At 38.9% G+C, this 23,587-nt stretch overlaps 1 protein-coding gene across 12 annotated transcripts in view; it reads right to left on the reverse strand.

Annotated features, from left to right (window-relative positions):
• The window catches only part of Hdac9 (histone deacetylase 9), an 872,989-nt gene that overhangs the window by 107,377 nt on the left and 742,025 nt on the right, over positions 1 to 23,587 (reverse strand). The gene's annotated exons all lie outside the window — the stretch shown is intronic.

Genomic DNA, 23,587 nt, shown 5'->3' on the forward strand with positions numbered 1-23,587 from the left:
CATCCCTGTTAGTTTTGAGAGAAAATGACTGCAGGACCTCAGAAAAAAAATTTATGAGGGCTTCAAGCTCAGAGCTTCAAGTCCATCATAAAAATTCAAATACCAAAGACTATTTATTAAAACAAGGAAACAGCTCACTGTTATGATTTTTACTAGGAAGACTTCTGTCTGTGAGAAGAAACTGAAGCAAGTGGTCCAGGAGTAATCCTTCAGCAGAAAACTAATTAGACTCTTTGAGTTTTCTTCAAACACTTTAGGTTTTCACAATGATCACATACCTTTATGTAAAGAAATTTTGATTGAATGTCAGAAACAGAAAGTTGAAATTAGAAAATAACTGAGTGAAACTTATCAGAGATACATAAATCAACTCAACACTTTTTCTAATAACTCTTCTGCTAGCATAAAACGCCAGCCATCAAGCTTCCAAACATATGTACACATTAGATTTCCACAGCAGTTCTCTCAGCAGCTGGAAAACCTCTAAGCCTGAATTACTCACTAAGAAAACTATACTACTACTCACTATGCATAGCTTACTTATGGTTTTTCTTCAATAATGTTATGAATCTTTAGTACAGATCCATGATCTGAAGAGATACAAGATTCTCATAGAAATAGCATGTATAATCAGTCATTCACTGATGTTCATGAATGAAATGCCCATGTGTTAGTGAGACATTGGAATACTCTCTCGAGGAATCCAGAATATTTTCTCAAGATCCTCTCTTTATTTTGGTGGGTACTAGATAATTTCTAGCAAACAACTGTAAGACAATCAACACATTCGCTGTGCCAATCATTTCTAAATTTGCAAACAATGGGTTTTCGATCAAGCTCCATCTTAGGGAACTCAATCTATGCAGGTGAATTCACTCCAAAAATAATAAAACAACAGGAATTTTTTTGGGAAAAAATCTACCACACATCCCAGTAAGCTTTAGATGTAAACTTGTCACAGCCTGGAGACAGTGGAGAGAAAAGCCTTGATGGAAGATTTTCCTAGATTGGCCTAGGGGCATGTATAGGGGACTGTCTTGATTATTAATTGGTGCAGGATGACGCAGTCTCCATCGATGGCACCATCTCTAGGCAAATGGTCCTGGGGTTGAGCAAACCAGCTAGCAAGCAGCATTCTTCCACAGTTTCTGCTGCACTCCCTTGACCAGAGGAAACACTACACAAAGAGCCAGCAAGTCTGCCTTCTGGTTCCTGCCCTGACTTTCCTCAAGGAAAGACAGTGGCCTGGAAGTCTAAGATGAAATAAAGCCTTTTCTCTCCAAGTTGTTTTGATCATGGCGTTTGTAACACCAAAAGAAGGGAACTAGAACACCACATTATCTGGTAGAATTTTCCTTTCAAAGCATACATTCTTAAAACTCAGGTTCCTCTTCAAAGCAATCCTTACCTTTAAAAATGATGCATTGTTAGAATTTTGTCCAGATGGCAATTGTTTGCTGAATAAACTAGCTGTGTGTGAATATAGAAAGTTTGTATGATGTTCTGATACAAAATATTCTGGAAATTTTTTTGTTAAACTAGACAACTACATGGCAACAACTTATAAATAGTAACATTGGTGATGTTTTGTTTATTGACTTCATCTAATATACATTGTCTACTTTGTTGCAAACACTGCTGTGGCGAAAGCTTGTTCAATTTCAAACTGGACCTTAATTATTTTCATATGCTGACATAAACTCTTCTTTGCCTACAACTCATAAACAGTTAGAATTTATAGTCCCCAGATCTTATTATTTTGGCAAATTAAAAAAAATGTTCTGTGTGCACAAGTGTTTTGTGGGCAAATATGTCTGGTCATCTCTACATGCCTGGTGCCCAGAGAGGCCAGAAGAGGGCATTGGATCCCATGGAACCGGATGATTGTGAGACACTATGTTCATGCTGGGAATAGAACCCAGGTCCTCTGAAACAGCGGCTAGTGCTCTCAACTGCTGAGCCATTCCTCCAGCCCCATATCTGGTAACTTTTAAAGAGACATCACAGAAATCTTTGAGCTCTTTTATTTATGTTGGCATGGATCTAGAATATCCACTACGGCCTGAGTCTCCTTTCCAAAACTCATATTGAGATTAAATACCGTTACTACAGTATGGATCATTGCCATTGCTGTGGGAGTGAGCTCCTGAGGCAAGGATGAGTCTGCCAAGCGTCCTCTCTGTCCTATGCCTGTTTGTATGTCCTTCCACCATGTTATGACACTGCATGGTGGCCCATACCAAACACCAGCACCACAATCCTGGACTTTGTAGCCTCCATAACCATTTTCCAAATAAATCTATGTTCTGTATCAATTATCTAGCTTTAGATAATCTGTTACAGCAATGCAAAATAGACTAAGACCATGTATGAAAGACCAAAAGACTGTTATGAAAATACTACGTAGAAAAAGCAGTATAATTTTTCTTGAACAAATTCCTCAAAAGCATTCATGGGATTTGTTGTTAAAGAGAAAAGCAAAATATGCATGCTTGCTTAGGTTATCATACACTTCCTAATAACCACGACACCCTGATAGCAAAAAACTGTGATTGAACAGCTAGTGTTCTATTGTCAATCTCTGATAAAAGAGTACAGAGGTCCTTGAAAAGTGATCGACTCTAGAACATTATCACCAGAAATATGAAGTAACTCAGGAGCACTGTATGGTGGCAAAGAAATCATCAGAAGGGAAGAGGATATGCTCACCAGGCATATGGACTAAAGCAGAAAAGCCAGGGATGGTTGAAACTGGAACAATTCCAGAAACACAAAAAGTGATGCTAACAGAGGATTATAACCCATAAAACCAGATAAGTATTCATGAGTTAATAGTTTAACAGAGATATAACTGGACAGAGAGAAAACAGCTCTTCCTACAGAATAAACTATCAACTGACGATTGTCCAAGAATCCAAGAACTTAAGGAAAGAGAAAATCACAATTGGAATAAGATGAAAAATAACAGAAGGAAGCAAGATTTACAGATTCTATGTGTTTGTCACATTAGGAGACATGAGACACACGCAAAAGCTTTACTATTGTGAAAACCTCTGAAACTCCAATACTCTTTCAAAATACAAGGTGTTAGATAAGAAATGTTACCAACTTAATAATGGGAATGTTATCAGCAAATGGACTTTTCATTTTCTTCTTTTTAAAAATGACTCGCTTATTTATTTTACTTGTGTATAGATGTACTTGCATGAGCTTGTGCGTGCCACACGCATGCAGTACACAATGAAGATGAAAGAGAGTGTTGGAATCTCTGAAGCTGGAGTTACAGACAGTTGTGAGCCACCATGCAGGCATTGGCAACTCTGGTTCTCTGTAAGAGCAGCCAGTGCTCTTAACCACTGAGCCACGTCTCCAGCCTAGCAAACAGTATTTAAACAAATTTTGAGCAGAGAGAACTTGGGAGCCGACTAGGAAAATGAGCTAGAAAAGGAAGTTACTGACCAGAATCCGATACAGAAGGAACTAGAGAAGAGATGAGGGATATTTGTCCCAGGAAACCCTCAGTAAGGAAACAGGTCCAGTGGAAGGAGAAGGCAGGACTAAATACAAGATATTAAAGAAATGTGACCAGCAAAGACCACTAGAAGATGTCCAAACATCCTTACAGCCTCTCTTCCTGATAACAGCCAGACTAAGCATTCAGGTGGTCTCCTCCTTACTGACAAGTATGTGTGGACAAAGCCTAAACTCTTCACGTGGTGTTGGTGACCTCCAAATATAGTTCTCTTTGTTTTGTCCTCAGGGCATTCAGAGACCACTAGCCCCCTTCCAAAATGTTAATCCCAAAGGAGAGTTTGGAGGGGTTAAACATACTAGCTGATCAGACTGTCAATTGACTTATTTATGTATTCATTAGGAAAACGGACACCATCTACTGCCTTCTTAAATATCAATGGAGAATAAGAGAATTTCCTGACTCATGAGAAGACCCAAGAGTATAGAAAAAAACATTAAAGGCCGGGCGGTGGTGGCGCACGCCTTTAATCCCAGCACTCGGGAGGCAGAGCCAGGCGGATCTCTGTGAGTTTGAGGCCAGCCTGGTCTCCAAAGCGAGTTCCAGGAAAGGCGCAAAGCTACACAGAGAAACCCTGTCTCGAAAAACCAAAAAAAAAAAAACAAAAAAAAAAAACATTAAAATAAACATATAAACAACTGGAAAAGCTGGGGCAGTGGTGGCACAAGCCTTTAAACCCAGTACTCAGGAGGCAGAGACAGGAAGATCTCTGTGAATTCCAGGCCATTCTAGTTTACAGAGCAAGTTCCAGGACAGCCTGAGTTGTTGTTACACAGAGAAACTCTGTCTCAAAAAAAAAAAAAACTGGAAAAAATACATATAGTTCAGGCAATAAATATATTCTCAAACATAGTATATATAAATAAATATATCATATGCAAAGCCATACAATATATGCAATATATAATAAAATACATTATATTTTATGTATTTAAATATTTTTGTATGTGTATATATATTTAAATATAAATGCATATATATTTCAGTGTATATATACATATAAACAGAGAGAGAGAGAGAGAGAGAGATTTCACTATGTACCTCAGCTGGTCTGGAACTCATGATGTATATCATTTAATTTTCTCAGTGCCATGACCAAACACCTGACAATAAACAATTTAAAAGATGAATTGTGTATCTTAGCTCACAGATGGAAGATGTAATCCACTATAGCAAGAATGCATGAGGACAGCATCTTGAGGCATCTTGCTCACATCTGTGAAAATTAAGAGGGAAAGACTGTTCAGGAAGTCAGGCTAGGCCATAAACCTCAAGGCCAGACAGCTAGAGATCCACTTCCTCAAACTAAACCAGATCTCCAAAGAGATGGTTGAGTCAGACCTCCCGAAAGAGCTGGTTGAGGCAGTAACACAGGTGTGAATTCACCTTCTTAAAAAGCAGCCTTCCTCTTCCTTCCCTCCCTACGTGTCTCCAGGTATGACCCATGCAAAGGAGAGAGCATTGTTAGTAAAGGGAGACGTGGCACACTCTCATTCATACCTACCTATGCATGAGCACTCGGACACATATGCACATGCACATGCATGTACACACAGACACACACACACAGACAGACACACAGACACACACACACACACACACACACACACACACACACACACACACACACACACACACACTTTTCAGGCTATAGAGCTGAGCCTATTTCTTCTGTAAAGCCAGAACAGTGTTCCTTGAGTTGGTGTGTGTCAAATGAGCAGGTGGTGTCTTTCACTCATCACTCGGCATGTGCCACAGGAAATTATTAATGGGGTTCAGCTTAAAAACAGTGCTTCACCTGACTCACTCTTGGTATAGCCAATGGGTTGGCATTGACTAGACAGGAACTCATCCCAGAGGTCTGAATCTAACTAAGGAACCACATACTCCTAAGCCATTGCTCCAGTCTCCTGGAAAGATGTTCCTAGTATTCTCCTCTTTGTTCCGTATTTACTGTTTGAACACTTGGTCCATGTCTCCCTGTACCTCTCTGGCTTCTATGTGGTACTGAGGATTCCAACTCAGGTCCTCACACAAACCTTCCAGGTCCTTTCACTCACTGAGCTATCTGTGTCATGCCACTCCAATTTTAAAGCATCTGAATCCATAGACATGAATTAATCCCAAATACTGCTTTATTCTTTGAGAAGCCATTTATCATATTCTGTTCTGGGGGAAACACTGGGGGAGATGGAAGCTTGAGACAGAAAGGAGTTGAAAATCTGCCCTCAAGGAGATTGCAGATTATAGGAAGGCAAGAAGGAAATATGTCTTTGTAATATTATAAGTTAAGCCTCAAACATATACAGTGTGCCCAGAGATGCATGAGGCAGAGTAACCAGGAGGAATAAAACAGGAAGAAGAAAGCCCAGCAGAAACAAAGAATGAGGGTGGACATTAGTGGAGAAGGTTGACAGGAAACAACAATCAAACAAAACCTAAAGCAAGGAAGACACTCAGCAGGGAGCATGCAAGAGTGTAGCTGTGGACACGTAGAAAGGCATGGGGAGTGGGAAGAGTGCTGAGCATGGACTACAGGGTAGCAATGGCAGAGAAGGACGAAAGCAAACAGATCTCAGCCTCTGCCTGCTGTTCAGGAGGAATATGGCAGTCCTTGTGGGACAGCTATGGTTGTACCTCCTCGCAAATTTGGAATCCATTGCTCCAAATCTCATGGAAAGATATCCCCAATAAGGTTCTTTTCTCTACTTTGTCCAGTTTCTGGACACATGGTCTGTATCTCCCTTGATGATTAATGTACTCTCACCTGAGCTCTTCAGAAGCTGGAGAGTGTGTGACTGCAGGAATGCATGCCACTCACATCTTTCAAGTAATGAATTTTTACCACCCATCTATGTCATCAGCCAGGTTCACAGACAGTCTGGACCTCTTGACTTCATAGACTTCACATCTTAATCGAGAAGAAGGAGTTAATGAGCAACCAAGCAGTCTATAGCCATACTACCCTGAAGACACCTCATTTCATCGGAAGAAGCAAGAACTAGGGTGAAACATAAATTGTGCAGAAGGCCACAGGAGTGACTGACACAGGTTTAGACTGACTGATACTGATAGTGCACGAAGTGATGATGGTCATGTGCAGTTAGAGGGAAGAACAGCTGCCAGATGGGAGAGCATGTGCAAATGTCCTGAGAGGGGCTTGGATGTACTCGGAGACTCGTGAGATGTTACTGTGGTTGACTCACAATGTTAACAGTGGAAGACTGTTGGAAATGGCCAGTCAGATAACTGATAATGAAGCCAGGGCAGCTGGGGCACTGCAGGCCATTGCAGTGCTTGAACTGAATTCTCACAAATGAGAAGACCCTGAAAGACTGGAGAGGGCTATGCCATGTTATGATTTATGTCACCTCAAACAATGAATTTCAGTCCCCTGCATGACTGATTAAAAATGTCATATTATAGTCATGCATATGTGAATTATAGGTGAACATCATGTCTACATTTTTCTGTATGTGTAATTGTAGGTCATGGCTTAAAGGCATCAGATTATGAATTAAACATTTCCAAATGGTACAAGGGGTTCTGTTCTTTTATGCTTTTTTAAAAAACAAAACAAAGTACACATGACATTATGTACATTTCCCTTCCTGTACCCGTATTTGTACATGAAGTACAAGGAACAACATTTCCCTGGAGAGATATTCATAACAATCCACACTTGGACTGGCAGAGAACAGCACTGATTCACATTCAGACAGCTGATTGAGGCATTCCCAACATCTCTATCATCTCTGGACCACTGTGAAATTGCTAAAGGGTATCTGTGTGTGTGTGTGTGGGGGGGGAGGATCTATGCTGGGGTCACTGAGCATAGCCCATAAAATTGGTGTTCACAATCAGTTACACAAGTCCTGACTTCCATCCTATCTGTAGTCTCATCTTGCATCTCCTTGTACAACCACCACAAACACAGACATTCACATCCTAAATATACCCCCACAACACACACACACACACACACACATATACACACACACCTCCCTAAACACATAGTTGATGCCCTCTCAAACACACACCATATGCACCCTCTACTCAGTGCATACACACTCAATATATGTATCCCACATATCACCCAACAATCCCTTGCACATCTACATGCTTAGCACACATTCTTTTTGCACATCATACTCTTGTGTATGTACCAATATACCAGTTCCAAACAGATACCCACAGAGCACACATACACACCAAATACACAGAGATACCCAATGTACACATACAAATATCCCCAACACCCCCAACAGTCACACCCCAAGTGCCCCCCGTAACAAGCACAAACATGTTCTAACATAAACTTCCAACACACAAACACCCAGAGTATGTGTACACTCACACACACGTACCACACACCTGATTTTTTCGCTCAACTTGTAACTCATGTTAGTTCTTTGCTAACTTCCTTTCTATCTTTTGCAACTCTCATTTTTCACTCTTTCACCCATAACCAATGCATCAAGAGATTCCATTGTCTACACTTTAAAAATACCTCTAGAAACTTCCCCTCCCCCAGGACTGCTCACCCCAGATATAGTTAGCATCATCATTGCCTCTTGTGGACAGCAGCAGGCCAGAGCAGCATGTTTTATCAGATCCCCATCATCTCTCTCAGGAAAAAGCAAATTTTTAATGCCCACAAGTCCCTGGACAGAGAAGTTGGCCAACACATCTTTGCCTCTGTCTTTCTATTCTTCGCCAGGACACTAATCACAAATATGCCTGACTCACTCTGGACAAAGGAGTGTTTTAATAACCTAAATATTTTTGTGGTAATATGTACGTATCATAAAATATGACACTCGACTGTGTTAAAGGGCATGGTTCAGTGGCATTAAACATACTAATTGTTATGCAACAACCATTTAGTTCCAGAACATTTCTTGTTCCCAAGCAAACACTGCATGAGTCAAACATAAGTTTAATAAATTCCCATCCCCACTCACTCTGTGACTAGCATTCCCCTTTGCTGTCTATGGACACAACAGCATCTTTGATGTAAAGGTAGTCCACTCATTTCATTTCATCCTTCTTGATTAAGGCTTCTTGCCACACCTCTCTCTTCCTTCCCTTCCATTCTTTCCTTGTTTTTTTCCACCACGGCGAGGACACTCACCGTGAAAGTCACCTTCTCAGTGAGAACTGGAACGTGCACCCTTTGCAGCTGCAGTACTTTACACTGATCTTTAGAAGTTATTCATCTTGCACAGCTGAAATGTATCCCCTTGAACATCTCACTTCACTCTGTTGCTGGCCCGACACTCACCGTTATGTGTTCTGGTGTTGTTAGACTAGCTTAGCTACGCCATCTAAGTAAAAGTCTGTAAATTTGTCCTTCTGTGGCTTGCCTATTACACTTAATAATCTTTCTTCAAGGTTCTGCATTGTCAAATATGGGTGTGTCATGAGGTATACGCCTCTGACATTAGTTTTCATCTCCAAATTCTTGAGATGGTCTGTTTGCTGTTTTTCTGTTCCATACATCAGAGTAACTAGCCCACAAGCTGCCAAGGATTTTTTTTAAATCTACCTCCCACCTCTTGGTAGAAATATGAGAATTGCAGGTACTAGTGCTGTGCATTGGCTTTTACATGGGTTCTAGAGATTTGAACTTGGATCCTTAGGCTTGTGCAGAAAGTGCTTTATGTTCCTAGGACCCCAGGATTTCTTTATAAAGACTAAATAATATCCCATTGGATATAAGTCTTACTGTCTTCTTCATCTATCTATCTATTTAAAGATAATTAAGTTGCTTGCTATGAAGAGCTGGGACTCTGCACACCAGCAGTGAGAACACCAAACGGCGCTGACATGCTGTCCTCCAAGACTGAATGCCTTGCTTTACTTCTCCTTCTCCATACCACCCACTTCCCCAAATGACATGCTATCTATCTATCTATCTATCTATCTATCTATCTATCTATCTGTCTGTCTGTCTATTTATTTATTATGATGTTCATGATTTATTTCTGGTTCCTTTACTCACTTCAAGATCTAGTTCATCACACACAAATGGCTAATTTAACACATGTGAAACATTTCAACAAATAGTCATTGAACAAAATCTCAAATGAAATTCCTTCTGTTGTGTTTGGGTTCTTTTTTCATTTATTTCAGCTGAAGTTTTCTTGATTCCTCACTGTTCCTCAGGCAGGATATGCCATAGAGACATTTGTAACATGTATATAAATACATGGCTGTTTTAGTGAAGGCCACTGCCTTTTCTTACGGCATCATTGGATTCCAACATTTGTTTTAGTATAAAAATCAGAATCGTAAAGCTCTACAGAAACAAAGTCAAAGTAGGAATGACAACTGTCAGGATGCATAAATGCTCACTCTCTTCACGTTATCTGTGAATTGCACTAAGGAGGAGCTCGGGCATCAAGCATGCGCAATGCAGAGCGCAGGCCACGCAGAGGCTGTGACTCTGTCTCTCCAGACAGCACAATGTGTTACTCTTTCTCCCCTGGTCTACTTACATTTCCTTTCTGTCTCCATAATTCTGCTTAAAACAAATCCCACTTGTACTTTTGCACACCAACCTACATATTTTTTCCTTTTTATTTTTCCAATTAATCATTGAGCTAAGAAAGAACCACTGTTAGCTCATCCCGAACAATCTTGACTTGGTGGCTTTGGAACACAGCATGAAAGAGAAGACATAACAGGTTTTCAAGAAGGGTCAAATTCAGCAATGCTTCCCACTGGCTGGCGTCTCACAGGTGAATTCTCTGGTTTCGGTGTGTAATGTCAGTGATCGGTAAGATGCCCACTTGCATTCCAACTCGACACATACAGTTTCTGTTCCTGGCACTGTTTCTAAATCTGTGGGCTTAACACTTGGCTTTGCTTTCTCGGTGAAGGGCTGGAAGACTCACCTTGATGACCTACCTCTGAGGTCAGATGCAGCTCTCACATGTCATGAATGCTTCAGATCCCAGAGCTACAGTGTCACACAAATACTTTCTTACTTAACATTTTTGTGTCCTGACACTTAACATCCTTTTTGGTGAAATTTGTAGGCACATCTGATTTGTCCCTGTGCTTCCTGGCTACTGTGAGACTCCAGTCATGTCCTGCCACCTTTAAGGATGAAGGCAGCATAACTACTCATGTCCATAGAGCTTGAAGTCCGAAACAAGACACTCTGAGCCTATGTTGTTTCACTACATTAAAATATCAATGCTAATTCCAGTACTCCACTTTTAAAGGAATGAATAATTGGTAAGCATAAGGACACTACAGATGGCAGATGAGTCCTCATCACAGCTGGTGAGCATGACGGGGTGAGGGCCAAGGGTTTTAACCCTTTTTAGCTCAATTCCCTATTTTTAAGTGAAATTGATTGATTGATTGATTGATTGATTGATTGATTATATGTGGATGGGTGTTTTGTCTACATTCATGTCTGTATATTATATATGTCCAGTGCCTTCAGAGGTTTTACAGCTGGAATTACAAGTGGATGTAGGCCACCATATATATTCTAACTAGGAATATAGGTACGTAGTATGTATTCCTACATATTCAATGTACTATAAATTAGAAAGTCCATTCTTTTCATTATAGTTTTCAATACAACATTTAGTATATTTATATTGCTTTAATATGTTAAATACCAGTGCTAATTTTGAACGCAATGCTCTTAAAAGAAAAAGAATACTTGAAATGATTAAGGGTTTTACCTGCCCAAGATGTGCCATGCAGCCAATAACTTTAACTAATTCAAAAATATTAGTTAATATTCCTCCCAGCTGATGAATGAAGGATAAATACTTTCTTAACAGTATCTCTCTGGCTCATGGGATATTGTCAGAGAGTATAACATTATTATATTTACGGTCACATATTTGGTATTCTACTGAATGAAACATGATGCCAGCTCTCTGTAAAATTTTATACTTGAGTGTAGCAAGTTGAGCAAAATTATATGACTGCTTATCTATAAAGAATCTTTTGTCTGATTAACAAAGGTAAACACAGTGATGATACAACAATACATGTATTTTGCTGTTTTTAAACATTGTTGTTAAACACCGAAGTGGTGCTGATCTAGAAAATTCAGCACACAAGAATTAGAAGCTGTGAGACATGCTGATCTTAGAGTTTTCAGCAGTCATATGAGTTAATATTGAAATAAACATTCTTTTGCTGAGAAATGTATAATCTAAAGCATTTCAATACACATGTATATATAAATTATTTGTGCTGTGTACTTCCCTTTCCAGGCATTATTGAATAAAAGTACATAAATATCATGTATTTTAATATGCCAAAAATGTAGCAATAATTTTTCAACAGTGGTTCTTAAGAAGTATTTTGTTATGATTCCAAATGTGGGCCCAGTAACTTACAGATGGTCTTACACAAATAGTTTTATAAGCATTCCTAAATCAATTGTTCAAATCTGTAAAGGCAAAGACTGGAAAGGAATGGGGGTCCATCCTGTATTCTTACACAATTTACTTAAAACAGCTTGAGTCCTCAGTCCCAGTTGGTGAGCATGACAGGTGAGGGCCAAGGGTTTTAACCATTTTTAGCTCAATTCCTTATTTTTTAAGAGAAATTGATTGATAGGTTGATTGATTGACTGATTGATTATATGTGGATGGGTGTTTTGTCTACATTCATGTCTGTATATTATATATGTCCAGTGCCTTCAGAGGTTTTACAGCTGGAATTACAAGTGGATATAAGCCACCATTTGAGTGTTGGGAATTAAACCACAGTCCTCTGGCAGAATAGGTAGTGTGTGTGCTTGATCACTGAGCCATTCCGCAGCCCCTAGATTTATTCTTAAATGGCATAAAAAAATGTAAGATGCCTCTAGAAAAAATATTTACAGAAATCAAAATGAAAATTTCAACTCTATTCCCTTAAATAAATATAAAATATAAGGCAAGGGAGAAACCATGGGTATGTTCACAAAAGAACAGAGTCCACCTGACATGGGCAAGAACAGAGTCCACATGACATGGGTAAGAACAGAGTTCACATGACATGGGTAAGAACAGAGTCCATATGACATGGAGAGAACAAGCCGCTATGACACGTATCTTTGCAAATCTTTGCTTATTTCCATTTCTATAGCAACACGATGGCTATAAAGCCCAGCTGTAACGAACAGAAATTAAAACAGAAATGACAGTGAAAACTTCTTAACTGAAATAGCAGAGTACTGTTCAGAAAACCTAAAAAAAAAAAATCCGATTGATTTGTTTGCTGAAATGGGCTCACACAGGAAAATTGTCTACTGTAGCAGATTTTCCTTACAGTGAGACAGTGAGATGACTGTGACACGTGAACTTTGGAAACTTAATTATGTGCCCATTTCTTGTTATTACTTTCTTTATCCAAAAAATCCCTACAGAGATTTTACTACCATCCAATTGGTCACAGGATTTCTCTGCCTTCGGTGGGTGCAATGTGGGGCTTAGTACACTTATTGCATTTCCCATCACCCCAAGAACAGCGTAGAACATTCTTTTGTGAAGTTTCAAATGGGCCTCTTTTTGGTCTTTCCACAAGTGATTGCATTCCATAAAGTATTATTACATGAAGCCAAAGACCCTGGCTAAAAATTAAACTCAGGATTTCAATAAAATCTCTCTCTCTCTCTCTCTCTCTCTCTCTCTCTCTCTCTCTCTCTCTCTCTCTCTCTCTCTCGCTCTCTCTCGCTCTCTCTCTCTCTCTCTCTCTCTCTCTCTCTCTCTCTCTCTCTCTCTCTAGTTAGCTTTTATATTTTTTCTTAAAGAGAAAACTTTGTAGACAGAAAAAGAAGGAAAAAGAAAGGTCAGACTTTGCTTTAAATGTTCTGTGGTTTACAGAATTCACAAAATAAATTATGGCATGACATCCTTTTCAAGGAACTGTTTGTGTCTTTGGAAAAAGTGTGTATTATTTTTGGTGAACTCTACCTTTTGATGTGGCATTTCTGAAGGAGGCAGCATCATCAGGTTTTTAAAAAAATGGAATAACAATGTGGGATGAACAAGACAAAAGACAACCTCATTTAGTAACTAAAATTCTTCTTGTTCCCTGAGGCACAGCCAGAAAGACAGCAAGAAAGAAGACAAAACTTGAGGTCTGCCTGGAGGTCTGAAGTTCAGAGAAAGGCTGCATCCTCAGTCTGGAGACCAGGCCAAGACCAGGGGCTTTGGACTTCACACATAGCTAAAATGGCCAGGGGGATAGAATTAGTATCCAAGGTAAAGAAATGGTTCGTTTTTGATGAGGGTTTGTTCTAGCAACAATAAGCTTATCAGTCACTTTGAATGGTACTATATGGCAGGCATGGAATTTTGCAGTCAATATAGTCTTTCCAATATTATCATAGCCACAGAATCATGTGTTTTATTTGAAAATATGCATTTAATTCAACTACATAGGTGAATAAATTGTGAACATAAGTGAAGAAAATTATATGTAAGGAAACTGAAACTATTATGAGGCTAAAGCATTTGGTTAATTTAATCAATTAGCTGGTTGGATTTTGATTCAAACCCAGATTTATCTTAATGCGATGGTTGTATATTCTGAAATGTGATGATTTCACTGGCTTTTGACTGAATTTCTGGATGAAAATGTAATGCTTCTACATGATGGGACTCTGGGAGGCTAGGAAGGCATGTGTTCCTAATTAAGCACTTCAGTGCTTCTACAAGGGAGAAGTAGGTGTGCAGTTTCCTACTTCCTGGGAGATAGTAGCCATGAAGGCCCAATTTATTCTGAGGTACAATAATTAAGAGTTTTCCATAATGCTGGGGTAAAGTAGTTGATGTTTACTATTTTTAAGATTTTTTTATTATTAATTTTTTTATTATTAATTGTGGGGTGTGTGTGTGTGTGTGTGTGTGTGTGTGTGTGTGTGTGTGTGTGTGTTTATGTTCCCACAAGTACTGGTGTCCTCAGAGCCCAGAGATATTGAATTCTCTGGAACTGTAGTTATAGACAGTTGTGAGGTGCATATTAGAAATCAAACTTGGGTCCTCTGAAAAGCCATTAAGCAGGTGTTTTAAACCACTGAGACATCTCTCTTGCCCCTGATATTTACTACTTTGGGAAAATATAGAAATATTAGTAAGACTGCAGACTGCTAATTGATTTCCTATGAAAAAATTTCTAAATACACTCGAACACTCTAGATATAAAAGTTATTATTCATTATTTTGACAAATATTTAGATGTGTGGCTTTCAATATTTATTTTCAGATTTTAAAAACTGGATGCTATAGTGATACATGATGCTACTGTTGTTCAATGGTGTCACATGAAATAACCTGTCAAGCAACTGTAGAACATGAGGCTGCAGTAGACAGAGAGCCGAGTTAATTTTCCTGTGTGTGCCTGCCTTATGATCAGATCACCTTCTACAGCCACTCTCCAGCCTCAGGAAAGCCTCACATCAATACAAACAAGGGAAGGCAGCTCAGTCAGCAGAGCACTTGCTGTGCTAACACGAGCGCGTGTAAAAGCTCTGTGTGGTGACACACGTCTGCAACCTCGGTGCCGGGAAGGCAGACACAGGTAGACAGATCCACGAACACGTGTAAAAGCTCTGTGTGGTGACACACATCTGCAACCTTGGTGCCGGGAAGGCAGACACAGGTAGACAGATCCACGAACACGTGTAAAAGCTCTGTGTGGTGACACACATCTGCAACCTTGGTGCCGGGAAGGCAGACACAGGTAGACAGATCCACGAACACGTGTAAAAGCTCTGTGTGGTGACACACATCTGCAACCTTGGTGCCGGGAAGGCAGACACAGGTAGACAGATCCCCAGAGCCAATGTCATGTCATATGACTGGTGAGCTCCAGGGTCAATAAGAGCCTCTGTGTCAGAAAATAAAGAGGAAAGTAACAGAGGAAGAGACCTGAGCACTGGCCTTGTGCACACCCACATGCACGTGTGTATGACACACACATACAGCACACACACAGACGCATACACATACTCCTCATTCACTCACACACTCAAGCACAAGATTTCATTTGCTTTAAAATTTTCACAATAAGCAAAGTAATCAAAGCCGACTTTACAAGTTTGTCTTATTCATAGATCTGTTTGTTCATTGATGAGTGTATTCCCCAAACACTCCTCACACATCTGCACTGAATCCCAACGCCAGTGTATGAAGTGCCGGATTTCATTGATTAAGGAAGATTGCCGTATTCTGGAAGTTTACATGACATTTAAGAAACAGACTTGAAAACAACTTTTTTCCAATGCAATGTGGTATCTTCTCACTCACATTTCCATAGATGACATTGTTTCCAGTTCAGCAGGGTAATCACTTTAAGAAATAGAGCTATAGATACAGACACAGAGAAGGAAGTTACCGATTTTCCCCAGAGAATGGAGAAAAGGCTTCACAGATAAAACAGCATTTGAATTGTCTATTTAAACAATGACTTAGAAGGTCTCAAAATTTTCAAATCACAATTAACAGATCACCACACATTTCACCTCCTGAACCAGTACACAGACATACAGACACATGTGCGTGTGCACACACATGCACATGTACGGACATGATTTGTGAAACAATATTTATATTCTTGTCTTTTCTATTATTCCCTAATACACTCTATTAATAATATCAGACTTGATCCATTAAATTGACTTTAAAAGGTGATGACCTTTTAATGAGTTTCAAGTCATGGCTAAAGAAAACATGACTTTAAAGGAAGAAAAGCAACCACCTACTGAAAGAAAGTAATTACAGACAAACAGAAGAAATATTTCAGTGATGGAATTACTGAAGCTCTGAAGGATAGAAGGAATGGTAAGTTTAGGTGGAAATGAATCATGACAGTGAAGGGTGAAGAGTTGGAAACTGTATTGAAGAAAAAGAAAAGAAAAAAATCAAAGCTGATGATGAGGAAGATATGGGAGTGGATTGTGAATGCAGGTCATGTCCTTCCATGAGTTTCAGAGCAGGATGACAGTGACCCAAGGAAGTTCTGTAAGCGGGAAACAGAAGGTCACCTTCATTTTAGCAAAGACAGCAGTGTGGATGGAAAAGAGGAATATACTAACACAGTCAGGAAGAAAAGTCATGAAGTCCTCAGCCAAGACTAGATCAGTTGGAATGGGCAGAAAAGCACAATTTCAAGCATTGTTCCCAGGAAGAGATTCGAGGTCAGATATCTAGGGAGGAAAATCCTAGTAAAACAAGGAGATAAAAAAGAAAGGCGAATGTTGGGGAATATTATTTTAAGGTGTGTTACTTTTGTTTATGTTGCATTTGTGAAGCTGTTACTGTGCCTGTCTAAAACACCTGATGGTCTAATAAAGAGCTGAACAGTCAATAGTGAGGCAGGCAGAAGGATAGGTGGGGCTGGCAGGCAGAGAGAATAAATTGAAGAAGAAACCTAAGAGAAGAAGGAAGAGCAAGAGAACAAAAAGAGGAGGATATTAGGGGTCAGCCACCTGGCCAGAAATGGAGTAAGAATAAAGGTAAGATTACAGAAGTAAGAAAAGGAAAAGGCCCAGAGGCAAAAGGCAGACTGGGATAATTTAAGAAAAGCTAGCAAGAAACAAGCAAAGCTAAGGCCAGGCATTTATATTTAAGAATAAGACTCCGTTTGTGATTTATTGAGAGCTGGGTGACAGGTCCCCAAAGAAAAAAGACCCAAAAGAGTAAAAGAGTAAAAAGCAACCAACAATAGGGGCAGATGGAAAAAATACACAAATTATTTCCATCTCCCAAGTGGAAAACATTTATTTCAGCAAAGTCATGGGGCTGGAGGAATGGGTCAAAAGTTAAGAGCACATACTGCTTTTGCAGAGAACCCAGCACCTGTGTGGGATGGTTTAAAAACATCTGTAATTCCAGCTCTGGGAGATCCAGTGTCTCCTACCCTCAGCAGGCACTCACACTCAGATTCCAACAGACACAACACACACACACACACACACACACACACACACAGAGAGAGAGAGAGAGAGAGAGAGAGAGAGAGAGAGAGAGAGAATTAAAAATAAATCTTTTATAAAGTCATGTATTTAAGTGACTTTTCTGAAGAAGTCAAGTCACTCTTTCAAATTACAGTTACAAGTGGACATCACCAGGTTTGCATGATTGACTATTAAATATTTGAAAAAAGTATTCACTTTATTAGTAACAAGAGAAATATAAATTGCCCTAAAAGAATATTCCAATTTTCATTTACCAACTGCCTAAGATTAAGAACTTCAATATTTGATACTGGTAAAGAAGATTTGAAATTAGTATGCATATATACATTACTGGTAAGATCACATTTTTGTGATCTTTTGGAAATCAATTGGACCATTTATACCAAGAAACTTAAAAAGATTATCACAATTATTGACCAAATACTTAAATTGGAAATTATTTCTTTGGGGTGGATATGGGGGGAATTTAGATGATAAAGAACTTGCATCTGCTCAGTATTCAAAGTAGTGGGGATTGGAGAACACTTGACATGCCTACCAATAAGTAAACCACAACATGAAGCTATTGTGAAGTATTTCATTTGGCTGAAGTAACAGGGGGCTTTGTTCTCATACTTTGATAAAATATGTTGAAAAAACAATCAATGACCCACAGATGTGTTAATTTTGATTTTAAAATGTAGGAATCAAAACAAAGGTAAAACATAAAGGAAATGCCAAAAACTGTGGAGTTATAAGTAACTTTGTATTTTTTAATCTTTTTCTGTATTTGTCATCTCTTTACTAATGATTATGAGCACAATCTTTGAAATTTGATGTAGTAAAAAATGAATATTAAAGATAAAATTATAGTCATTTACCCATTATTCACAAATGACTAGAAATTCTTTTTTAAAATTTCATGTATGGATATTTTACCTACATGTATGCACATACCTGGTGCCCACAGGGGCCAAAAGAGGGCATTAGATCCCTGGGACTGGAGTTACAGACTGTTGTGAGCTGACATGTGAGCATTGGGAATTGAACCAAGGTCCTCTGGTATAACAGCCAGTGCTCTTAATCACTGAACCACCTCTCCAGGCCCCCCAAAATTATATAGTTCTTTTTCATTGAAAGGGGTGAAAAAACATGACCTCCAAAAGTTTGGGAGAGTACATGAGTTTCTCAAAGATAAAAAGGCAAACTAAAACTTATTTTCAAACTTTAAACTTCTATTAAATTATTGTATACCATTATTCCAGCACTACCTTCTCCAGCAAAGACATAGGATTAGGAATAGTCCAAATGATGTGCAGACAAGGACAAAGCATTTTTTTAATTGCATTTCTATCCTGATCCAACAGTCAAGATACCAAAACTCTTCAAAAAACTACAATTTAATATTTCACAGGGAAATATAATTTACATTAAGGTTGAATGTTTACCAAATTTATAAATACATTATCTACATGAAAACATTCTAATGATATTCATCTTCCTATCATTATGCTATCTTTCACAGGTGATGTTTTATTATCTTTCCATTTTCATTTTCTGTACTCTAAGGATATCCTTCTTTGTAGGCCATATTTGAAGTATTAACCCATTTGCTATGGTTTGTTATGGTGTTGTATGCTAGAGTCTCATCTGGTGCAACTAGTTTGCAAAGCGGCTAAGGTCCTAGGAGGCAGAACACAGCTGAAGGGAGGGGGTCACTTGGAAAGTACGTCTTTGAACATTTTGGTTGGTTCCTAGTCCCTCACTCTCTGCCTCATGACTGTCATGGTGTCAAAAAACACCGCCCCATGCTTCCATTGACCCAATATTCTCTACTCTATCACCCATCCAGCGTCAACAGAGCCAAGGGCTATGGACCAAAACACTGGAATCCTGGAGCCAAAAGAAAACTTCCTACGTGAATCCTTGCTGTCAGGTACTCTGAGTTATGAAAAGTCTAACACATCTTTTGCTACTTTTGTCGAATCCCTAGACATAAAGAAACAGTGAGATAGAACCTTGTACACTAGCTACCAAGGAACAGAAAAACCCAAAGGAGAAATAGTAAAACCAATGAACCTTTTGAGCACAGACCCATAAAGATGAGGCAGGGTAAGGATTCAGGAGGGATTTAAGTACCAGGCAACAGTGAGAATAGGAAGACGGTAACAAGCCACTGGTGACCAGACTGTGGTGCTGGAGATGGCATAATGCCTAAATAACCAGGGAGAGTGAGCTCTTCTCAATCATGTGTGTTTATGGCCCATGGTGTATGCATAATATCCCATTCATCTGCATCCCAGTGAGTTCCACAAAAGCAGCAGATGCCTTCTCAACCAAGTTCAGCTGTATCCTGAAGAAGAGGGCTCTCTAGATGTAGCCCCTTGAAGACATGGCTTCTGGAGCCTCTGTCACAATATAATAGTTATAACAAATGATACAGGTGGTATCGTAGGTGCAGGCCCTATTCTAAGAGCTCTCTGCAAATAAGTTAATTGTGTTGCACAAAGAGTCCTAAGGGTATTTCCATCCAGGCTTCCTATTTTGCAGATCTGAAACACTGAGTTGGTCAGCTTAAGTGACTTAAACCACACCATACAGGGACCGGAGGGGCTGAGTTTTGAATCCAGGCAGTCTAGGTCCTAAGCTCACACAATTGAGGTAATTACACAATCTGTTTAAGAGTGTGACAACCCAGAAAATCGGTTTTCTAATTAGAAATGGTTTACACCTGGATTTGAATTAGATCTGATATATTGTTCACATTACTCAGAATTATGATAATAGAAAACAACTGATTAAATCACTGTTCTAATTTCAGAGATAAATGCACACGATAAATCCATTTCCTGCATTTACAGCACAAAGTACTAAGCTGCAATCAAGAGAGGGTGGTAGGTTGTTTGTAAAATGTAGGCTTCTTTTTGCCTATGTCAAGCTCAATATAAGAAAAAAAATAAAGAATGTATTCACATTGTTTCTATGAAAATCATGTCAATACTTTTCCTTGTTAGTAATTGTAGCACCAGAGAGAAGCCAGGTGGGAAGTCCAGCTGCCCATTGCAGTGATGTTAGCTTTCAAACATATTCTGATATCCAGGGTTATTTTAGAGACTGAACCCACAATTTAGTTATTCACAGCTTCTTGGGATTTAGGAGCCTTTATCTTGACCTTTGCTGCAATATCTCTCATGAGCAAAATATGAGTACCTTCTTTTAAGGGAAGAACAGGCCTCCACCTCATTACCAAAGCCCTCCTCTGAAGACACCACAGACGTTCGGTCTGTGTGCAGAGCAGCACCGTTCCCGGTAATATGACATGTGTTGGGTCCTTTGTAATTAGACATTTCTCCCAGGGTAGTCACAGGCAGCAGACTCACTCTATTTTGAAATGCTTATAATTATTTTGCCCCTCATGTTTCTCTGCATGAATTCAAGGAAAATGGTAATGAATAGGAGTTACAGAAGGAGTGTTTCCATTACCACAAAGGTCTCTAGGTACCTTCAAAACTGGAAATAGAAACAAGTGGGCAGTGGCATCAGCTACCTCTGGTTTAGCAACATGACCTGGATTTGGTTAAGGATCGCTTCTTTTTGACTTTTCAGAATTTTCTCCTATTCAAGGGACACAGTTGACAGGATGGCAAGCAAGAAACTAAAGAACGAGCAACCACAGCTGAATGAAATTTAACACACTGAGAAGTGGTGAAACCACAAGCCATTGGAAAAGAGCTCTGGCTGTGACATCTAAGTGTAGTTGGTATCTGAGCTGGAAGCAGAACTTGCACAGGAAAGCAGAGATGCGATCACAGGGAAGACCTGGAACACAAGGATGCTCAATGTGGTAGGAACAAGAACAGAACTATCATTGAGCCAGGTTGAAAAACTTGCAATATTATCTTGAATAGAGAAAAATGTACATTTATGCTGTCTTCACAGAGGAAAGACAATCATCGATCAATTAATCAAGCTTTAAACTCCCCTCTATGAAATAACACAGTGGCAGGAGAGAGAGAGAGGACACATACCCATGCTTTTGGGAGTTTGCATTTAGAAAATATTGCTATATGTGATCAAACCTAAGGAGGCCCTGACTGGACACCTCCCAGCCGATGTATCCAGCAGGAATCTATCACCCCCTGGCTGCAGGGTGGATATAGTATCCATGTGCTTTTGGAGAGTAGAAGCAGGGATTAAAGGATCCATTCTATCTAAGGCCTCCTACCTCTGAAATACGCTGCTAGTAAGTTAGCCATCAAGTACACTTGATTTGTCAATATGCTATAGAATTATTATTTGAAACCTTGGTGATATTCAAATATTTAACAATGACAGTACAAGACACTGCCATTTTGGGGAGTTTCCAAATTTGAAATAATGTCACTAATTGTGACCTGCAATCAATAACAAAAGCTTTTACATTTTGTTCATTTTGTTGTTTGTTTTCTTGTTGTCATGACTTAGTTATTTATTTTTAACAGGATCACACTGTAGCTCAGGCTACAGTGGGACTCACCACTTATCCCCAAAATGTCCTTAATTTCCAGCAATCCTCGTGCCTCAGGCTCCCAAGTGCTTGGATGGCAGATATAAGCAACCATGTTTGCTTCCTTATCCATTTTTCAAAAGCACACTTTGATCATTTTCTCTTCTTTTAGACTATTTCCTGTGCTCAATTCTTCCTTAACTTCCTTAACTCCAATATCTGGCTCTGGATTTTTTTATTAATAAGACCTTTTAAGATTCGTCTTACATCTAGTGCCCAAACTGATATGGGACAGAAAAAAAAATTAAGGGACTATTCTATTGTCAGTAATCTTATAATTCTTTGGTTCTATTTTGTCTCTTTAAAACTTTTCTTAAGGTATGAATTTTATATCAAAATTTATAGGATATATATATATATAAGCTTTTATCATGATATTAATGATCATATAGAGTACTAATTAATTCTAGAAAAAAAGGCTTCATCTAGCTGCCTGTAAATGTTTCTGTGTTTGAGTCTCTACCAGTTTTCTGCAGGGAATCATGTCCATGACTAACAGCAAATTTGAAGTCTCTAAAAAGATGATGGGGCCCCACAACGACGACAACGACGATTCCATCAGGACGATGATAATGTCACTAAGCTGACAAACACCACCCAAAGATCGGCTTTGGACTACAAACTGCTCAGGACAATTTCGAGATGGCTAGCTGAGATGATCCAGCCTCTCAGACTACTCAAGCAAGAACTTGAGACAAGTTCTGCATTTTTGCATTATGCAGAAACTGGACAACACATGATACAGCTACCTCTCACAGGACTTGACAATTAACTCAAAATTTTTCTTTTCAGGATCCCCTAAAGATGCCTTTGCCCCCAGACAGCAGGAAGTAATTTTAAGGACACAACACCCACATTCCCAAGAGTTGGGGTGTGTGGTTCTTGGTCTTTCAATAGGTTTTGGATAATTGTCATTGTTTAGGATGGTTGGTTACAAGTTGTTATTGTTAATGGTCAGGAAAAAGGCTAAATGAAGGAGATTAGATTTAAGGTTCTTGTTTGAAAAGAAAAAAGAGGATTTAGATAAAAGATGGATTATTAAATCTGCTCTGAAAAAAAGATATAGAAATGATGGATAAAGGATAGATTATTGAATCTTCTCTGAAAGGAAAAAAGAGAGAATATAGATATGATAAGATAAAAAGGTAGATTATTGAATTTACTTTTAGAAATTTTAAATATTTTACATTGGATTGGATTTTTGTATACTGTATGCAAATTTTGTACATTGATACAAATTTGAGATTAATTTTGTTAGAATATATTGTAAATATATTTCTAATCTTGCTCAAGGTATTGTATCTATACAGTTCATTTAACAATGTAATGCAATTTTCTAATCCTTGAAAGTTACTACCAATTAATTAGGATATAAAGAAATGAAAGTTATCATTACAATTGAACTTGTAGTCATATTAGGTATGTTTTCAAGGTCAAACAGAGATATACTTTAGATAGACAGGTCATCTTCAAACACTTCAGAGATCTACAGAATATGGCATTTAAGTTGTTTTAATAACATAGATTTTTTTTTTCCTTTTTTAATGACAATGAGACATGTCTGCTCCTCACAGCACCAATCTCC

Source organism: Peromyscus californicus, unplaced genomic scaffold, assembly GCF_007827085.1.
Source record: "Peromyscus californicus insignis strain IS unplaced genomic scaffold, ASM782708v3 Scaffold_15__1_contigs__length_86483966, whole genome shotgun sequence".
Classification (NCBI taxonomy): Eukaryota; Metazoa; Chordata; class Mammalia; order Rodentia; family Cricetidae; genus Peromyscus; species Peromyscus californicus.